We start from the raw sequence: 20359 nt of genomic DNA on the forward strand, positions 1-20359 counted from the left end.
TCCTTACGAACAATATTCTATTTCTCCTCCATTAAACGCCACTAGATTTGTTTTTCAGTTGTTACGTCGTCTGTTGAGAAACCTTGTTAAATATTTTAAAATCCTTGACGGCTTATGAAAAGTGACGCAAATGCAATTTATATTTAATGAACTATTTAGTCCTTACGAACGATGATTAGCGGTACATAATCAAGCTGTAAACAGATACTACTACTGGACTGAATGTAACTTTATCAATGGTGTTGTTAAAAATCTTTGTTGTTAAATATTAGTAAATCTCCACGTTGTGTTATAAAGCGTAATACAACAAACAGTTTACTCAGTATTAGTATAAATTATATAAATAATAGGTCTATAAATGCGTCGGTGAATAATGGATCTATACATCTACATATACATTTTACTAGACGCTTGAAACTCCTTCAGAATTGGGCGGTAACAAAACAGTTTTATCTAGCATCTTGAATTTGTTTCCTAACTTATACCAGGTGGTGGAGATGAGAAGGAAGACGAAGAGGGAGAGGAAGAAGAGATGGAGGAGATGAGATGCATGGGGTACCTCATCTATAACAGTGACATCACTCTGGCACTCTTGTCTAGCATCGTGTATGTGACTCTATTCGTTTTTACCTGGCACTCTTGAATTCCTTTCCTCACATACATTGACGCTGGTAACTAATAACCACCATAAATTATGAGTAAATTAAAAGTTGAGTTAACATTTTGCCATTTCTGATGACTAATCTGGCTGTATATCTAATTCATGATGATCACTAGCTATAAGTAACTGTCACTGTAATTGAGGAAAGAAATTTAAGATGCTAGATTAAAACCGTTTTAGTGTAGCATCTTAAATATCTTTTCCTCACCTGCAGACATTTACAGTCACGAGAAAGCAATAAACATCATAAATTATACATAACATTAAAATCAGCTGGGTAAACACTTATTTCTGACAGCTGACATGTTTTCCAATACAAACTTCACCACTATCTCCACCAAGACTACATTAAAATAGGGTCAGTGAACATCTTGCTAATTCTGACAGCCAACATTCTCTCGGGTACACACTTCGCCACCATCTCCATCAGGGTTACAAATAAGGCAATGACCCAGACCCCTGTTAGCTGTGTCACTGCCTCTGTTTCCTGCTGCGTGTACATTCCACTGCCTCGCCTATTGATAGCGTGATAACGTTTGTTCTCAGCTAATGCTAGATCACAGTCTGGGCTCAACGGTGTGTGTGTGTGTGTGTGTGTGTGTGTGTGTGTGTGTGTGTGTGTGTGTGTGTGTAATTCTCTCTCTCTCTCTCTCTCTCTCTCTCTCTCTCTCTCTCTCTCTCTCTCTCTCTCTCTCTCTCTCTCTCTCTCTCTCTCTCTCTCTCTCTCTTGTACGCAGTTATTACTAAATTAACTCCCTTTAGAACAAACTGAAAACCACAGCATGTTCCATTCCAGCATTTTTTTTTTTTTTTGTCACTTCATTAAAAACTCGAGACTCGATTCATTTGTTTTTAAATTGGACTCACCTCACTTTTTTGTATTTTCCTTTCCTGCTATTTACTTCCCGTCACTCAATTCCACAGACGCGGTTTCCATTGCAGTTTCTTTTATTTCTTCTGTTCCTCGTACTGAATATAGGTGAAAAGAAATGCACTGATGTTTCGGGAGAATGTAGTTATTTTCAAGTACCGGATACTACTTAAAGAGACACGATTTTTTATTATATTTTCTGATATATGACGAGAGAGAGAGAGAGAGAGAGAGAGAGAGAGAGAGAGAGAGAGAGAGAGAGAATTTAATGCATTAACAATTTGACTCAAGAAGAAGAAATGTTTGGCTTTGTTTGATAGAATGTTTACCAAACCTTTCAAGTTTTCTTACTATGCTTGATCGGTAGAGATTAAAGAACTCCTTTGTATTAATGTTATAAAAGCAGAGAGAGAGAGAGAGAGAGAGAGAGAGAGAGAGAGAGAGAGAGAGTGTGTGTGTGTGTGTGTGTGTGTGTGTGTGTGTGTGTGTGTGTGTGTGTGTACAAACGATATAAGACCTTAAGACCGTAAGAAAATAATGGAAGCTGCAAGAACCCACCAGGCCTACACGTGGCAGTCCCTGTATAAAACATGCCTGCCTATTTCCACCTATTATCCACGTGCCTTACTACCCTTTCTGCATTACGAAGGAGATGGAGGAGGAGAAGAACGAAGAGATAGAGCACTGGTGTGTGTGTGTGTGTGTGTGTGTGTGTGTGTGTGTGTGTGTGTGTGTGTGTGTGTGTGTGTGTGTGTCAACGGTTAGTCAGGCTCAAAGACGTCAACACTCGCCTTGCATTATGTCAACTCCAGACGATATTGATTCCCTGCTGGATTGGCACCTCAGGCCGCGCTACCCTTCCTGGAAGAAGCCCCCTAGCCGCCCTTCCTCCGCCACCAACACCCCTGCCTCCCCTTCCTCTTCCTGCCGCTGCTGCTACTGCTACTTCTTCCTGCTTTCTCTTTCTTCTGCTCCTGTTCATCCTCTTCTGCTTCAGCTGTCTTCTTTCTCCTTTTCCCCGTCTTTTGTTTGTTTGCTTCCTACTTCACTTCCTCTTCTTCCTCTCATCACTTTCCTTCTTTTCCTCTTCCTGCTTCTGCTTCCCGTTTTCTCTTTCTCCTTTTTTTGCTCTTTTTTTCCATCTACTAATTCGTCTGCTATTTCTCCTCTCCCTCCAAATTTTCTCCCATTTCCGTTTTCTTTTGTTAATGTTGCTTTCTGCTTCCTCCTCCTTCTCTTTCTCATCTTCTACGTTAACTGTTTATTCTCTTCCCTTCAAACTTTCTCCTTTTTTTTGTCTTTTTGTTTGTTTACTTTCTATCTCACTTCCCTTTCCTCTTCTTTTTCCTTCTTTTCTATGTCAACTGTTTATTCTCTTCAAAGTTTCTCCCTTTTTCGTGTTTTTTTTTGTTTCGTTCGCTTAATTTCTTCTTTACATCCTTTTTCCTCTCCTCTTTATCCCCTCCTCTTCTGGGTAGGTAGTCTGTTTTTGTTTTTTTTCCTGTAACTTTTTTTTCCTTTTTCGTTTTCTTTTCGTCTTCTTTCTCCTATTTTTCCTTAACTTCCTCATTCGTCTTCTCCTCCCATAATTCCTTTCTCACCTTTATCCATCTCCCTTTGTTTTTCCCCTTCAGTTTCCCCCTCTTCTTTTTTCCCCCTGTTTCTTTCTCTCACTCTCTCTCTCTCTCTCTCTCTCTCTCTCTCTCTCTCTCTCTCTCTCTCTCTCTCTCTCTCTCTCTCTCTCTCTCTCTCTCTCCTTGTCATTTATCCCCTTTTTCACTCATCCTACCCTCTTCCCTTCCTTCTGTCTTGTTTGCCCTTTAACTTTCTCTCTCTCTCTCTCTCTCTCTCTCTCTCTCTCTCTCTCTCTCTCTCTCTCTCTCTCTCTCTCTCTCTCTCTCTCTCTCTCTCTCATTTTTTAGCATTCCTCTCCCTTTTTTAAATGTTTTCTCCCTCACTATCTGGAATTTAAAGTCTTTTATTTATTCACGTCGTCTCATTTCTCAGTTTTACCTGATTTTATTGTTCATTCTCTCTCACTTCATTTTTTTATCATTTTTTTATCTTTTTTTTCAACTTTCTGTCGTTCTATTTATGTTATTTTTATGCGTTTTCTTTTTTATCTCTCTTTCCTTCCTTTTTGTCATTATTCTCACTGTTCGTTCTATTCTTCCCTCAGTTTCTCTTCTCCCTCTCTCTCTCTTTTATTATCGCCTCTTCTATCTCACCTGCATTTTCTCTTTATTTACTCTCCCGTCTGGTTTCCGCCTGTGTCAGCACCATCACCACCACCTGCAACTCCTTCTCTTCTTCCTCTTCCTCCTCCTTGTCCTCTTCCCCGTTCTCCTCTTTTATTCTCTTTGAACATATTATGCTTACATTTCTCTATATCCTACACTGTCCTCTTCCTCTTCTTCTTTCTTTGATCTCACATTTTTTTCTTTCTTTTTCTTTTATGCCTGTGACGCAATATAATACTCCTTACCTCACCCTTCCCGTTTTCTCTCGCCTTCCTCTTCCGGTTCCTTTCTTCCTTCAGTCTCACCTTTTTCACTTCCTTCCTTCCTTCTTTCCTTTCTTGCTTCTCCCTCTCTCTTTTTTTCTGCATCTCCTCCCATTCGTCTTTCTCCGTCTCTCATTTCTTGATCTGTTTTGGTTTCCTTCTCGTATTCCTTCCTTCCTTTCTCCTTTATTTTCTTCCATTTCCTTCCTCATTCGCTTTTACATCTCTCATTAGCTCTCTTCCCTACTAGTTTCTTTTTCTTAACCTCTCTCCAGTTCCTTCCTTCCTTCCTTCCTTCCTTCCTTCCTTCCTTCCTTCCTTCCTTCCTTCCTTAATTCCATCCTTCCTTCCTTCTTCCCTTCCTTTCCTTCCTTCCTTCCTTCATTCCTTCCTTCCTTCTTCCTATCCCTCTCCCTCCTTGACCTCCTCGCCCCTTCTTTATTTTTTCCCTCCCTTCCTTTCTTCTTTCCTCCTTTCCCTCCTCCTCTTTCTTTCTTTCTCTGCTCCTTTCCTTCGCTGTCTCCTCTTACACCTAATTGACCTCCTTCCTTCCTTCCTTCCTTCCTTCCTTCCTTCCTTCCTTCCTTCCTTCCTTCCTTCCTTCTCTCATCTGGCTTCCCTCCCTTGCATTCCCTTCCTTCCCTCCATTGCCTTCTTTTCAATTCCACTCCCTCTTGCCTCCCTCCCTGGCCTCCTCTCTCTTTCTCGCGTGGCTCTCTCCTCCGTCTCCATTCCCCTCGCCTCGCCATCCGTCCCCATCAGGCGCAGTCACACCAGCTGTCCCCGCCGTAAATCAGTGAGTGGTGCCGGGCCATGACGGGAGGAACGGCCGTCAAGGGAGCGACTGACCGATTGGACTCGCTGACCGACACCACCACCACCACCGCCACTACTGCTATTAATGCCTTAACTTAACTTAATTGATATCTCACCACCACTACCACCATCACCACACGTCCATTACTACTAAGAGCATGACCACTACTACCAGCACCACCACCATCACCGCGTCCTTGCCATCTCACCATCACGGCTCACTTCAGTCACCTCAACCACCACCACTACTACTACCACTACCATCACCACTAATACTACTACCACCACTTTCTTTCTGTTTGTCTGTTTTTTTTTTCTTTCTTTCTTTCTGTATTTCTTTCTTTCCTTCTTTACTTCTTTCTGTACTTATTTCTTTCTTTCTTTCTCTTTTATTTTCTTTCTTTGTGTATGTCTGTCTTTTTTTTCCTTTTTTGTCTGTTTTTCTTCCTGCCTATCTTCCTTTTTTTTACACATCAGCAGAAAGACCAAGGACCAAGGACACAAAAGAGTTATAAAAAAAAGCCATCTTACAGTGCTGCTCCCGGAAAGACAGAACTTAAAAGAAAATAAATAAATAAAATAAAATAAAATAACTCACCTAATTTATTTTGTTAAAGATATGTTAGTGTTGCACTTCTGAAACAGGCCAACAACCCGAAAGGCAGAAGGGAAAATAAAGAAACGGAAGGAAAGTTGGAGAGTTCATCAAAGTAGAGGATAAGAGCAGAAATAGATCGTTCGTTTTCCTGTAGCCAGAAGTTCTCAACATAACAAGAGTAATCTCGTCAGGAGTGGAGTAAAATTCTCAGCATTTCATAAACTCAAATACTTTCCCAGAAATTAGTCTTTGTGTGGAATTTGAAACATTTCTCTCTCTCTCTCTCTCTCTCTCTCTCTCTCTCTCTCTCTCTCTCTCTCTCTCTCTCTCTCTCTCTCTCTCTCTCTCTCTCTCTCTCTCTCTCTCTCTCTCTCTCTCTCTCGTTTACCTTTATTCTCGGCGCTATATGACCCCAGTTGTTGCATCTCCAAGGGAATACGAGTAATTTAAGTCAGGTAGAAGCAGTAGCAACAAATAGTAATAACATCGTGACACTAGTAGTAGTAGTAGTAGTAGTAGTAGTAGTAGTAGTAGTAGCAGTAGTTGTGGAGTAAATAAGTAAACTAGTCGAAATAAAGTAGAGAGAGAAAACTTTTCACTCGTCATTCAAACTTTCATTTAAACTTTCGTCCCCGGCGCTTCATTGTTTGTTTGCCCTCGTCCTTTCCTCGACACATTGTAAGGGTCACTGTACTCGTGTGTGTGTGCGTGTGTGTGTGTGTGTGTTTGTGTGTGAGAGAGGGGACGAGAGAGCCATTATACATGTAACTAACAGGAAACGCCGGGAGTAAATTGACAGACAGACAGACACACGGACGGGCAGACAAATAGATAGGGTAGGAAGGAACAACATTTGGTTATCTAGATAGACAGATAAATAGACAGACAGGTTAGAACAAAATGTTGAAATTCAGACATGTACTTGAGTGATAACAGACAGATAAACAGACAGACACTAGACAAAACAAAACAATGTAATAGACAAACAGATGAACAAAACAGAACATCATAGACCAACTTTCCTACCTGCATCAGACAGACAAAAAGAGCATCGTACTAATTTCATTATAGGTAGACAGGTACACAGGTAGACAAAGAGAGAGAAAACAAAGTGAGCTGAAACCCATAGAATAGTAAAGTCGTAGTAGTAGTAGTAGTAGTAGTAGTAGTAGTAGTAGTAGTAGTAGTAGTAGCAGTAGCAGTATACCCAGTTCATTTTAGCATCAGACCCGGGAAGGAGAAAGGAAGATAATGAATAGTATAGAGAGAACAAATTAAACAACACTGAATTCCTTAATAAAGTAGTAGTAATTGTTGTAGTAGCAATAGTAGAGTAACTAGTTCACTTTACCACCACACCCAGGGAAGGAGAAAGAAAGCTAATGAGTAGTAGTAGTAGTAGTAGTAGTAGTAGAAGAGAGGGTACAGACTAAACAACATTGAATTCCTCGTCTAATCTATACTCAATGCTCAGTGACCCTGCTTTCCCTTCCCTTCCCTTCCCCTCCCGTACACAGGTGGCGCTCGTGTGACATCACGCTTCGGTGTCCCAGAGTTCACGCGCCTCATTTGAAGTTAGTGAGTGAATACCATTGATGAGGCCCTTGTTATTGCGGCATTCAGACACACACACACACACACACACACACAACACACACACCAGGAGTTTGATTCAAGGGAAAGTGTGAAGGGAATGTGTGCTGCTGTTGGTAGTGCTGTGTGGTAGTTGTAGTGACAGTAGGAGTGGTGGTAGTAGTAGTAGTAGTAATAGTAGTACTGGGAGGAGTGGTAACGGTGGTAGTAGTCATAGTAGTAGCAGCAGTAGTGTAGTAGTAGTAGTAGTAGTAGTAGTAGTAATAGTAGTGTGAGGAATGGGGGTTGTGATGGTTGTATTAGTAGTTGTAGTAGTAGTAGTAGTTGTTGTTGTTGTTGCTGTTGTTGTTATTGCTGTTGTTGTTGTTGTTCTTGTTGTTGTTGTTGTAGCAGCAGCAGTAGAAGTGACAGAAGTAGTAGTAGTAGTAGTAGTAGTAGTAGTAGTAGTAGTAGTAGTAGTAGTAGTAGCAGTACAATACCATCAGCAGTAGCAATAACAGCAGTAATGACAGTGGCGCTAGCGGAAACAGAGCAGCAACAGCAACACACGCCAAAACAAAGCAACAGTAGCAAATTCGAGTTACAGAAAACTAAATACGAGCCAAACAGTCAGTGACGCTCCGGTGCCCAGCCTGACACAACATTTTGCTTCATTTTTTGCCTTTCCGTCCCGCTTCACATTGTCACGAACACGAGAGTGGAGCAGGATTTTTCGAGAGAGAACGCAATTACCTTTAGAACGACGAGCACCTGGCGAGATTAAAACACATGCAATTATTAGTGTGGAAAGTGACCGTAGTAGTAGGTGAATATAAAAAAAAAAAAAAAAAAGGAAATAACGTGACTACTCGAGCAGACAGTAGCGAAATTGAACACAGAGAAAGAGGGAAAAATTAAAAGGGAAAAATAAATAAAAGGAAAACATAACAAAGGGTGCAGGATGAAAGTGATAAAAAACAGGAAATTGAAGAAAACGAGAGGGGGAAGACGTACTAATTGGAGGACTGAAATAGAATGACATGAAAATTGTAGCGAAGGGCGAAGCAGAGAGAGAGAGAGAGAGAGAGAGAGAGAGAGAGAGAGAGAGAGAGAGAGAGAGAGAGAGGTGCGCAATAATTTAAGTCTTAATCCGAGAAAAATCTTGCCCCAAAATTCGTATCGAGCCTGTACCTTTCCATTTTTAACTCTCTCTCTCTCTCTCTCTCTCTCTCTCTCTCTCTCTCTCTCTCTCTCTCTCTCTCTCTCTCTCTCTCTCTCTCTCTCTCTCTCTCTCTCTCTCTCTCTCCCCTAGTGATATTATTCATCACACACTAAACTGAGCCAAGAAATATTTTATACCAAACTCATAAATTGCGCTTATCACCTGCGACCCAATTTTGCGAGAGAGAGAGAGAGAGAGAGAGAGAGAGAGAGAGAGAGAGAGAGAGAGAGAGAGAGAATAAGGACAGAAAATAATCCCCTTGAAGGAAAATTAACATCAAAGTCAAACGTTTCCTCGCGCCACCTACACCTCACAGTACTCTCTCCTTCTTTAGTAGCAGCGCTGGTCGCCAGGGTGAAGGGCGACGCCGAGGCAGCTTATGATAGGTGACGCGTAGATAATGACAGTGTAATGGTGTTGCCCTCTGAAGTCACTTTTATCTAAGGGTCCTCGCCTAGGGTACCAAAAATTAAGGAATACAAAAATGCTTCATGAAATTGCCAATCTCAGAAGAGGAGAGTCCGAAAAAAAGAAATAAAAAATCCCTCTATGTATTATAACCTCTATTTTTAAAGAGTTCAAGTCATTGGTAGCACGAAATACAGAAGCAGTCAGGGAGTTCCGGAGTTTAGCAGTGAAAGGGATTAAAGATTGATGATACTGGTTAACTTTTGCTTTAGAATATACTTAAGAATGATAATACCTTTTAACTCTTGCATTAGTAATATATGAAAGTGATAATAATGGTTAATTCTATCATTAGGGAGATGGACAGAATTGGGATGGAAACTGGAAAGTGTTGTGAAGCGAGGTTGCGGTAAGGGCTTATAGTTAGCAAAATCAGCAGAGCAGTTATAATAAAAATAGCGATGAAAGGTAAAGAGAGATACAACTTTATCTCGGAGTGAAGATGGCTGAAGACGGTCAGAGGGGAGGAGTTGATGAGGTGAAATGCTTTTGATTCCACTCTTGTTAAATGTTCTTGTTATGTTTTAATTTGTAAAAGTTAATGTCACACTCTAAGTAACTCTCTCTGACCCTTAACCCTTTGACTACTAGAGCTTATTTTGAGGTTCATTTTGATTATTACATTGAGAACGCAGAGCAAGGGAGATGATTTAGTGAAACTTTTTAGTGTCTGTTTAATTATTTGCTTCGTAGAATTGCACAGACTTACTTTGATATAATGCTAAAATGTTGTTAGCAGTCGAAGAATTAAAAAAAAAAAAAGACGCAGGGTAGAGAAGGTGGGGGGGGGACGGCGGAAAGTAGGGGAATCAGAGTAAAAATCAAGAGAAAGAAGGTGAATGAAAAGAAAAGAAGGAGAAACAGAACCCAAGCATCAAAGGCACCCATGCTCGGTCCTGCCAGTCTCGCCTCAAGGCCGCTGCTTTCATACACACCTCTAAGCACCACGCGTTTTATAATTTATTAGTGGTGGTATTACTGGGGTTATTGTCGTTATTATTTTAGAGGTGGTGGTGATGGTAGTAGTAGTAGTAGTAGTAGTAGTAGTAGTAGTAGTAGTAGTAGTAGTAGTAGTAGTAATGATAATAATAATAATAATAATAATGATAATAATAGTAATGATGACAATGATAATAGTAATAGTAAGAATAATAATAATAATAACAACAATAATGATATCTCTACTACTACTACTACTACTACTACTACTACTACTACTACTACTACTACTACAAAATTTCCTGAAGCATCTGTTACAATGAGTATTTTCCAATCAAAGAGACACAGCATAATTTAAACGGGAGCAGAAATTACTTAACCTTGCCCTAGTCTCCTTTAATCTCTCTCTCTCTCTCTCTCTCTCTCTCTCTCTCTCTCTCTCTCTCTCTCTCTCTCTCTCTCTCTCTCTCTCTCTCTCTCTCTAGTATTTCATTCGCAGAAGAGGAGAGTGAGCGAGTGAGTCTGAGTCAGTTAAATAGATAAAAAGCCAGTGGAGTTTTTCAAGGTTGTGTTTAAAGTTTAGCGAGGCATTCAGGGCAGCGAAAGGAAAGCTGCTCCGTTTGTCTTCCGGGTTTCCTTAATGATCACCTTGAAAACACTCGGATATTTGCAAAAGCGGTCGTCATTAAACTAAGGACCGTATTTGCAAACGCGTCTCCGTCTTATCCTGTCTACATTTAAAAGGCTTCAGTGGGAGTGCTTTCATGGCTGTTTTGGTGACTTTAGTGGTAGTTTAATATGTAATAATTTTCAACAGTAAAATTATTCACGAGAACTCGACTAATAATATACAGAAGAACGTCAGATAATAAAGAAAGCTGCAAGAAGCCATCAGGTCTACACGTGGCAGTTCTGTTCTAGACATTGCCAGCTATCAGTCCCATCCTTAATATCTGTGGCTTCTTGAAAATAGCCTTCATTAGAGTCCAAAGTGTTTCAGAATACGAAATTTAATTTTGTCGAGGGATAGTGTGTGTGTGTGTGTGTGTGTGTGTGTGTGTGTGTGTGTGTGTGTGTTGCAATTCATTGCTTCATTGTCACAATCATCCGCCTCGATGGCGCAGTAGGCAGCGCGTGAGTCTCATAATCTCAAGGTCGTGAGTTCGATCCTCACTCGGGGCAGTCTTTTTTTTCCTCTCTCTCTCTCTCTCTCTCTCTCTCTCTCTCTCTCTCTCTCTCTCTCTCTCTCTCTCTCTTTCTTCTCTCTCTCTCTCTCTCTCTCTCTCTCTCTCTCTCTCTCTTTCTTTTGTCCATTTGATTATCAATAGTAATTCGCAGATCAGCATAGATCGTTATAGGCCAAAGTTCCCTGGAATCTTTAGATTTTAGAGTTGTACATGTATAAGAAATCAGTTAATTATGAAAAATGATAATGAATTCCAAAAAGATTCTTATGTTATAGATAAATTCGCTATCCGTTCCGCATTTCTCAATCTGCCTGTGTGCATGGACTAGGAAGGAAACAAACTAAAACTGTCACTAGTAAAACGTATATATATAATAAACTCCAAAAAGACTTAACATTTTGATAGAGAGGAAAGAAGTCTAAACTGTCAAATATAAAAGAAAAATCATAATAAATTCCGAAAAGACTCTAACATTTTAATATAAACTCGCCATCGGTCTGCATTTCTCATCCTCTGTGTGTGTAAACTGAAGAAAAGGCGTTACAAGGAGTATACAGAGAGGAAAGGCCACAGAGGAGAAAGAAGAAGAGAAAAAGATGAGAGAAAGAAGGAAGAGTTGGGAGATTATAACATTTAAACGAAATCTAACATCTGTTCCGTATTGTTCACCCTGTCTGTGTACGTAAACTAAAGGAAAGAAGCTACAAGGAGTGTACAGAGAGGAAAGGCCATGGAGGAGAAAGGAGAAAAATGAAAACAAATGCGAGAAAAAATGAAGAGTTGGGAGAGTGGCGACGGTGAGCAGTGAATGAGATTACTTTGGGTTTTATTGGGCAACTGATCACTATTCAATCACTTTACCGGAAGGCTCGCTATTCCATCCTCCGCTCGATCCGTTAGGGAAGACTGAAGCGGAGTTGATCTCATCAGCTCACATATTTGTAAATCAACACGCTCATTTTAGCTGTTACCTTTTATGTTAGTGTCTTTCTCTTCTTTCTTCTCTTCCTCACCGTCCTTTTCTCTGCTCCTCCTCCTCCTCCTTCCTGTATTTCTCTTCCTTTTCTTCGTTCTCTTCCCTATTCCTTCCCCTTTCTATTCCTCTTCCTCTTCCCTGTATTTCTCTTCCTCCTCTTCGTTCTCTTCTCTATTCCACCTCCTCTCACTTGTATCTTTCCTCCTCTTCATCGTCTTCCTCTCTATTCCTCCTCCTCCTTTTACCTGTATTTCTCTTCCTCTTCATACTTTTCTCTATTCCTCCTTCTCCTTCCTGTTTTCTTATTCATCTTCATCGTTCTCTTCCATTCTCCCCCTCCTCTCCTCCTAGTCTCCTTATATTTCTCTCTGTCTTAGATTCTGTAGTCCCAATAAAGAGCCATGTGAGAACCAACATGTCTGCTGCTGTTTGTTGTTCCTTTGTGTTCCTTTGTAGATTTCTTGACTAGCCTTGAGCTTCTTTCTTGGTGACCGTCCTTCATTAAAAAGTCGTCACGGCATTTTAACACACAATAGCAGATGTAAATGTTTAAGCTAACCTCTCCCACCCTTCTCTCTCTCTCTCTCTCTCTCTCTCTCTCTCTCTCTCTCTCTCTCTCTCTCTCTCTCTCTCGGTAATGTGGGTCCCCAGACACCTCCTGCCCTCTAGCGGCTTGACCTCTCACCTTATGACCTTGCCTGCAGCACCTCATTGCCACACACACACACACACACACACAGAGAGAGAGAGAGAGAGAGAGAGAGAGAGAGAGAGAGAGAGAGAGAGAGAGAGAGAGAGAGAGAGAGATCAAAGGAATGCCAGGCCCTGCAAAGAGGTGAGGGAACCGTGTCGGGGAAGGAAAATCAAAGGAAGGTTTTGGGCGGAGAATGACCGGAATGGCGAGAGAAAAGGGAGGGAAAGGAATAAGTCGTGAAGGAAATATCAAAAGTAAATTCTGCTACTCGCTCTTCCTGGCTCTGTATTTCCTCCTGCCTACGACTTGAGCTGTTTCTGAAGAGGAATGTCAAGACTCTTCAGAAACTACATTTGATCGTTTCTTATTGCGCTTCATCTCTTTTCTATTTCATTTTGTTATTATTTTTTTTTTATTTCGTCTTATTATTTTTTGTTTTACTCGTTTTTTGTTATTATTAATCTGTATTTTTTTCGTTTCATTCGTCTTTTGTTATAATTTTATCTTTGCATCTTTTATTTTCTTATTTTATTGTTATTTATCTTTGTATCTTTTATTTCTTATTACTTTCATTTTACTCGTCTTTTATTATTATTCATCTTTGTACTCTCTGTTTCTTATTATTTTCGTTTAATTCATCTTTTTGTTGTTATTCATCTACACGTTTATTTATTTAATTTTCATTCACTTATTTACCTTTCTTTGGTGTGAGTTCCGAGAATTTCAATACACTTATAAGTTTAGACGATCTGTTTGACTATATTCGTTAGAGACAGCCAGTTTCAGTAGAGCTTTTCTGTGCCTTTTTTTTTTTTTTTTTCCTCTCTCACTCTCTCTTCCCCTCGATCAAACGCCCCCTCACATAAAATTTTAAAAAAATATTGTACATACGCTTTTTTAATCTTTTTTTTTTTTACCTAGTCTGTGACACAAAAAGGGTTAAGATTTTTTTTTTTTATTAGCAAATCCTCACACTTAATAGCCACAGTGAATTAATTATATTAATCGTCTTGTTTAATGATTTTTTTACAGATAATGTGACTTGAGAGAAATTATTTTGTCATGCCTGGACAACGTATTAATTTATTGAGTGGGTGAGGGAGTAATGGCTAGATAGATAGACAGACAGACAGACAGACAGACAGACAGACAGACAGATAGGCAAAGAGACAGACACATTGATAGACAAGTAAATTGAGAGATAGGGAGACAGACAGACATAGTTAGATGAATAAATAGAGATAAACAGACGGACAGATAGATAAATAGATAGATAGATAGATAGATAGACAGACAGACAGATACATAGATAGAGATAGATAAATAGACAGTGATAGATAGATAGATAGATAAAGATTGAATTCGATTAGCAAAAGAAATCAAACCACATTGTAATCATTAAGATACTGCAATTAATTAAGGAAATACCTGAATCATTTCGTTTGACTGATTTTAGTAATTAATATGACTTTAATGGATCTATTTCCTATTATATTATTTACGTGAACAATAAAAAAAAAAGTAAAAGAAAATTCACTTAATAGATAATGAAGGATAGATTAAACACTTAAAAATTGCATTAGTAGTTAACCCACGTACACTTCTCGTTTTACTAATTGAAGCAAGTAATGCGATTATAGAGAAGTGATCCTGTCTTTATTGATTAACTGATTAACTACTGTAATTATTGTATTCGTGTATTCATTTGTTTGTTTATTTATCTACTTATTTTGTTTTCCTTTTGTTTTGTTATTTCATTTTATTTTCGTTTATTTTCACTTTTGCATGTGTTTATTTTTTTCTATCTATTAATTTATCTATCTTTATATTTTGTTTATTATTATTTTTACCTTATATTTCATTTGTTTATTTTTTAGCCGTTCTATTTAATTTATCTGTCATTTTCTTTATTTTTATCATTTATTTGATATAGTTGTTAATTTATTTCATTTTATCTGTTTATATCATTTAATTGATTTCACTTTTGTCTTTTTTTTTTCTTTTCTATTCGTCATCGTCCATCAGCGCAGTATATCATCCATCATTGTTCCTTTCCTTCCTTTACAATACTTTTCCCTCGCCTCGACTTCCTCATCACCCAGTAAGCAGGACGCCCAGTAGCCTTTCCGCCAATTTCCCTTTGTTCCCTTTCTCTTCTTTTCCCCAATCTCTTTTTTTTTATTCTCGTTTTCCTCTTTCCCGTCACTCCTTTCACTTCTTGTTTGGTATTTTTCTCTCTTTTTCGTCTGCCTTTTTTTCCTACTTTCTATTTTCACTTTTTCGTATCTCTCCCTTTCTTTCCTATTATTTACGTTTTACATATTCCTCTCCTCTTCTTTATTTCCTTTTCCTCCCTTTCCACGTTTCCTTTCTTCACCTTCTTTGCTTATTTTTCGTTTTTTTTTTTCACTCACTTCCTTCTTTTCCTTCCTTTTCCATCCTTCCCAATATCCTGGTTCCATTTGATGTCCGTTCCTTCTTCTCCACCTCTTTCCCCCCAATCATTCACTTTCGTTTGATCTCTCATTCTTGGCATCTCGCATCTACTCTCTCTCTCTCTCTCTCTCTCTCTCTCTCTCTCTCTCTCTCTCTCTCTCTCTCTCTCTCTCTCTCTCTCTCTCTCTTTCTTACGCAATCTTCCTAACGTTTTTTTTTTCTTCTTTCTTACCTTCCCTAACACACCTGGCTACCTTATTTATTTTTTTCAGCCCTCTTTAGATAATATTTAGTACTTCCTTCACGTTCTCTTCCTAACATACGTTTCTTGATGCTTTGAATTTTATTTTTATGTTACTCTGCACCTTCACTCTCTCTTCCGTGACACACCCTCGCATACCTTTCCTAACATACCTGTCTACCTTAATTAACTTCCTTTTTGCACTTTTTTTTTATTTGCACTTCTTTTTCTTCCATTTCTAATACACCATACTAACTTCTTTTAAATTTCACTTTCTTCTTACTCTTCTTCACCGTTCCTTCCTTTCACACACATGTACGCTTTCACTCGTCAACTTTTACCATCTTGGTCCGAGCAGCGAAGCGTGAAAATATAACCCCATTCCAAGGAGGGTCACTGGCCTTGGGTAGGGAAGGAAGATGATATCGAACCTTCCAGCCATACGTCTCATTAAGTGGACTCGAAAACATAACCTAACCTAACCTAACCTAACGTAACCTCATTAATTTCACACGGAGTAGCAGGTGACGTTAAAATTCTTGATTCTTGGGGATTCTCTAGGATGTGTTGTTGCTACTTGTGCTGTATCTGTCGCGTCTAGAAGTGTTGTTATCTCTGCTGCTACTGCCACTACTGCTGTCATTTCTGCTGCTTCTATAGGATTGTAAATGTTTCCTACTATGCTAACTTGCTTTGGTATATCTGATGATACTGCTGTTATTTTTGCTATTATCTGTACTGTTACTACCGCGATCTTAGCTTCCACTGACACTACTACTACTTCTACTACTACTCTATAAAAACCTCATTAAGTGATGATGTGAAGAGGATGTCTTTCCTATCACACCTCCCATCTTCTTTATCTTCACTGATAGGTCATAATACTCATTAAACAACAACAACAACAACTACTACTACTACTACTACTACTACTACTACTACTACTACTACTACTGCTACTACTATTACTACTACTACTACTACTACTACTACTACTACTACTACTACTACTACTACTACTTACAAAGGAACTCAACAAAACTACGAGATTTAAAAACAGCCCCTCCTTTTACCTCCATTCCTCAAAAAAAAGTTAACAGAAAATGGTAGGACAGTTTACTTTTGTACTTCTATCAAGTGTCACGATCCCGGTTATCTTTCCAAGAAAGTGGACGTTACACTGATCCCATAAAGTTTTAAAGGTCTGGATTTTCAAAGGCCTCGAATACCTACCCGACCTATCCGAAATCGCCAGCTATTAAACCCTCTCACAAACCCTTACCTTGGCACAGCACGCCAGGAATCACCTCATTACCAGATCAGTGTAGCGGTAGAAAACACAATTATTCCATATAATAACGGGATATAATAATAATGTTAACTCACAAACGAATTGAGGTAGTACACATTAAAGGAAATCAGAGAACAAATTTCTGCCCTAGACCAACACAGGATAATTCCCACACTCACTCGCAATAGATTCCCCCCTTTTACTCAGGCTCTTATATCGCCTCTCTTATTGCTCTGAGGTTATACACATCAATATATGACATTCCCGTCACTTCACAAAACACTAAAACCCTTTTACTCCTTCATAGGCCGCTGAAATATTTTCCCCAGCTGCGGAAATTTCCCTAGACGCTGTCAGTGCGTCACTAAATAACAATACCCGTATTTTACCTCCTCAAACCTCACAAGACATCACCATCACCATAAATCACCTATAACACCATAACACCACGCCCAAAGTCACTAATAACACCACAGCACCACCACAACCCCAACCACAAAATGGCTGCCTCTCACCGCGACACCATCCCCTCAGCGTTACATAACCAATACAACTCACCAACCAAATTTCAGCGAACAAGAGCTCTTGGTACTACAAAAGACTCAACAACCTGATCCTGGATATCAGGGTTATACCACCACAATACAAATACCTCCACTCCACACACACACACACACACACACACACACACACACACACACACACACACTCCGTCACCACACCACACCCGAATTCTTCCCTGAGACGCGCCACCCCTCTTTTCTCCCTCACGGCCTCTGACGCTCTGAAATTCCGCTGAATCAGATACACAAGCCAGACGTGTGTATCGTCCCCTCGTCTCCACACATCTCATCTCAAATCCGCCTCTTCCTTTACATATACATACATACAAAGAACTCAAATTATGAAGAGAATAATATTACAAGATATAAAATGAGTAAGTAAGTCTTATACTAACTTATAACTAAGAATAAAAATATGCACAAGAGGATAACGGAACACGGGGGACTCTAAGAAAACGTGTTCTTTTTTAGGGTAAACTCGTCCAATAACATGACACAAGGAACGCCAAGAACTGGATGAGCCGAGGGCCTAGAATAGAATTTTTCCCTGTTATAAGAGATGACATATATTGAAGCTGACTGGCGCATTTTAAATAAAGTAACAGATATTTTTTTTTAGAACACAGACTCTTCTTGTGTGTGTGTGTGTGTGTGTGTGTGTGTGTGTAAACCTTGGCTACATATATTATATTATGAAGGCAGTTTAAGAATAATGTAGTAGAAGTAGTAATGGTAGTAGTAGTAGTAGTAGTAGTATAATTTTTAATCAATGTTAAAATTTACTGTATAATTTTTCAATCATTGCGAAAATTTACTATTAATCTAATATTTAACACATAATAATAATAAGAAGAAGAAAAAGAATGCTCAGTGTTGCCTCGTTAGATGTCAAGGAGCAATGGCGTGGTGGAACAGATTGATTTGTCCTCTCCTTCCATTTCTTTCTCCATTTTCCTACTTTCCTTTCCATCTTTCCTTCCTTTTTCTACTTTCCATCCCATTTTCCTCTCTCTCTTCTGTCTCCATTTTCTTCTTTCTCTCGTTCTTTCATTGCTTCTTTCCCTACTCCCGTTTTCTTTTCCATTTTCTATCTTTTCACTTGCCCTTACTCCATCCTTTCTTTCTTTCTTTCCTCTGATCTTCAATTTTCCTTTTTTTTTTTTGAAAGAGGAAAAACAGAAAAGGAGAACTTTTTTCCTTTCCCCACCTTTTTTTCTTTTTTCCTCTCCCTTTTTTATATTCTATTTCGTTGTTTTTTATTCCCTCTTTTTTTACTATTTTCACTCATTCTCTTCTATTCTTTCCTCACCCATCTTTCCATTCTCCTTTCCTTTCTTCTCTTACCTTCTTTCTTTATTACGTCTTCATCATCTCTCTGTATATTAATTTCTCTTTCCTTTCCTCTCTCATAATTTTCAAATTCTACCTTGCTTCCCTTCGTTTATTCCCCTTTCATCTATCTTCCCTCTTCTTTCTTCCTTTCCTCTCTTTTTTTCATTTCACCATCCTATACATTCATTTTCCTTTATTTCCTTCTCTTATTTCCTTCTTCTCTATTCCGTCTCCATACCCATCTCTCTCTCTCTCTCTCTCTCTCTCTCTCTCTCTCTCTCTCTCTCTCTCTCTCTCTCTCTCTCTCTCTCTCTCTCTCTCTCTCTACAGTATCCTCAATTTTCTCTTCCTTTCCCGTTTTTTATCTCATCTAATCTCTTCCGCCAACCTTTTTCTCTTTCTCCCTCTTTTTTTTTATTGTTTTCTCTCACTCTCTTTTTTACCAACACTTTTTATTTATTTTGTGATCCGTACTGCGCCGTTCCCTCTCTCTCTCTCTCTCTCTCTCTCTCTCCTCTCTCTCTCTCTCTCTCTCTCTCTCTCTCTCTCTCTCTCGTACTTCGTGTCCTTGCGCTATGTTGCGTAATTCTCAGTTGCTAATATGCGTCACAGTACAGCGCCATGTTGCTACCTTACGCTCTCTCTCTCTCTCTCTCTCTCTCTCTCTCTCTCTCTCTCTCTCTCTCTCTCTCTCTCTCTCTCTCTCTCTCGTGTACGCAGCAGTCTCTTTGTGTGTGTGTGTGTGTGTGTTTGTGTGTGTGTGTGTGTGTGTGTGTGTGTGTGTGTGTGTGTGTGTGTGTGTGTGTGTACTGTATGCCCTTGTTGCGATGTATTTTTCGGATCACGTCTCAGCTCCCTAACTCGGAAACAGTAATGAGGCGTGGTGGTAGTAGTGGTGGTGGTGGTGGTGGTGGCTGTCGCGTTGTCTGGACGTTAACCTTTCACCCATCCGTGCTGTCCGTCCGTCGCTTGTTACTTCATCTCAGTGACCCTAATCGATATAAACTCCTTCATAGCCGGATAATTTCACCCCTACGATTTTTAAGGTGCCTCCTTTTCTTTTCCTTTGCTTTTTTTTTCTCTCTCTCTCTCTCTCTCTCTCTCTCTCTCTCTCTCTCTCTCTCTCTCTCTCTCTCTCTCTCTCTCTCTCTCTCTCTCTCTCTCTCTTTTCTTATTTTCCTGGAGTCTTTTTAATAGTTTCGTAGTTAAGAAAAAAAAATCAGTCTTCTACGTTTTTTCTGTGCGGTCATGCAAACTAATATTTCTTTATTTATTTTTGTTGCCTTTTCACGTTGCTGTTAACGTAATAAAGGATGACCGCAGTGAGAGAGTTAAGAGGAAAGGTTAAAAACTTCAAAGCTACAGGTTTTAAAAGTCTTGAGCTTCTCCGTCACTCTTTTATTCGGTAGTGTCATGAATATTTACTCAAAACTTGCATCAGTCTGTTGTTTCTATTAAGCATTAGGAGATCCCGCGGCAGCCAAGAGTTTTAAGTTATGCAGGAAGTGTTCTTTTGCATCTTAATATTATTCTCTCTTCTTATTCCGATTGATTTTCTAAGATGTATTTATTTATTTATCTGTGTGTGTGTGTATGTGTGTGTGTGTGTGTGTGTTCTTCATGCGCTGGTCATACTCATACATTGTGTCGCTCATCATTCATTGTACCCGCATACTACGTTACTTCCTCTCTTCCACTAATTTAATAAACTTTACTTCAGCTTTCTGTCAATTCACCTAAGAAAAATCAAACTTGTTTCACATAAATGTATATTATGAATGTTACTGACGTACATACAGTTCCTTTACATTAGTAGAAACACGAACTTATTTGGAACTTTTATTGTATTGTATTTTATCTAAGTACTTATCTATTTGATTATTTCTTATGTGCCGGATCCGTATTGGACAGAAAATAAATGTACAAGTTACAACAAAAACCCTCTCACTAAACACACAGGGGGTTATTATCAGTGTTATCACCGCATCA

At 39.2% G+C, this 20359-nt stretch overlaps 1 protein-coding gene and 1 non-coding gene across 3 annotated transcripts in view; one reads left to right on the top strand and one right to left on the bottom strand.

The window, feature by feature from the left end:
• The window catches only part of LOC135109171 (ras-related protein Rap-2a-like), a 77544-nt gene that overhangs the window by 56844 nt on the left and 341 nt on the right, over positions 1-20359 (bottom strand). The window lies entirely within an intron of this gene.
• On the top strand, positions 10760-10832 carry Trnam-cau (transfer RNA methionine (anticodon CAU)). The gene has a single exon. It is a non-coding gene; the product is annotated as a tRNA-Met (tRNA).

Source organism: Scylla paramamosain, chromosome 18, assembly GCF_035594125.1.
Source record: "Scylla paramamosain isolate STU-SP2022 chromosome 18, ASM3559412v1, whole genome shotgun sequence".
Taxonomy (NCBI): domain Eukaryota; kingdom Metazoa; phylum Arthropoda; class Malacostraca; order Decapoda; family Portunidae; genus Scylla; species Scylla paramamosain.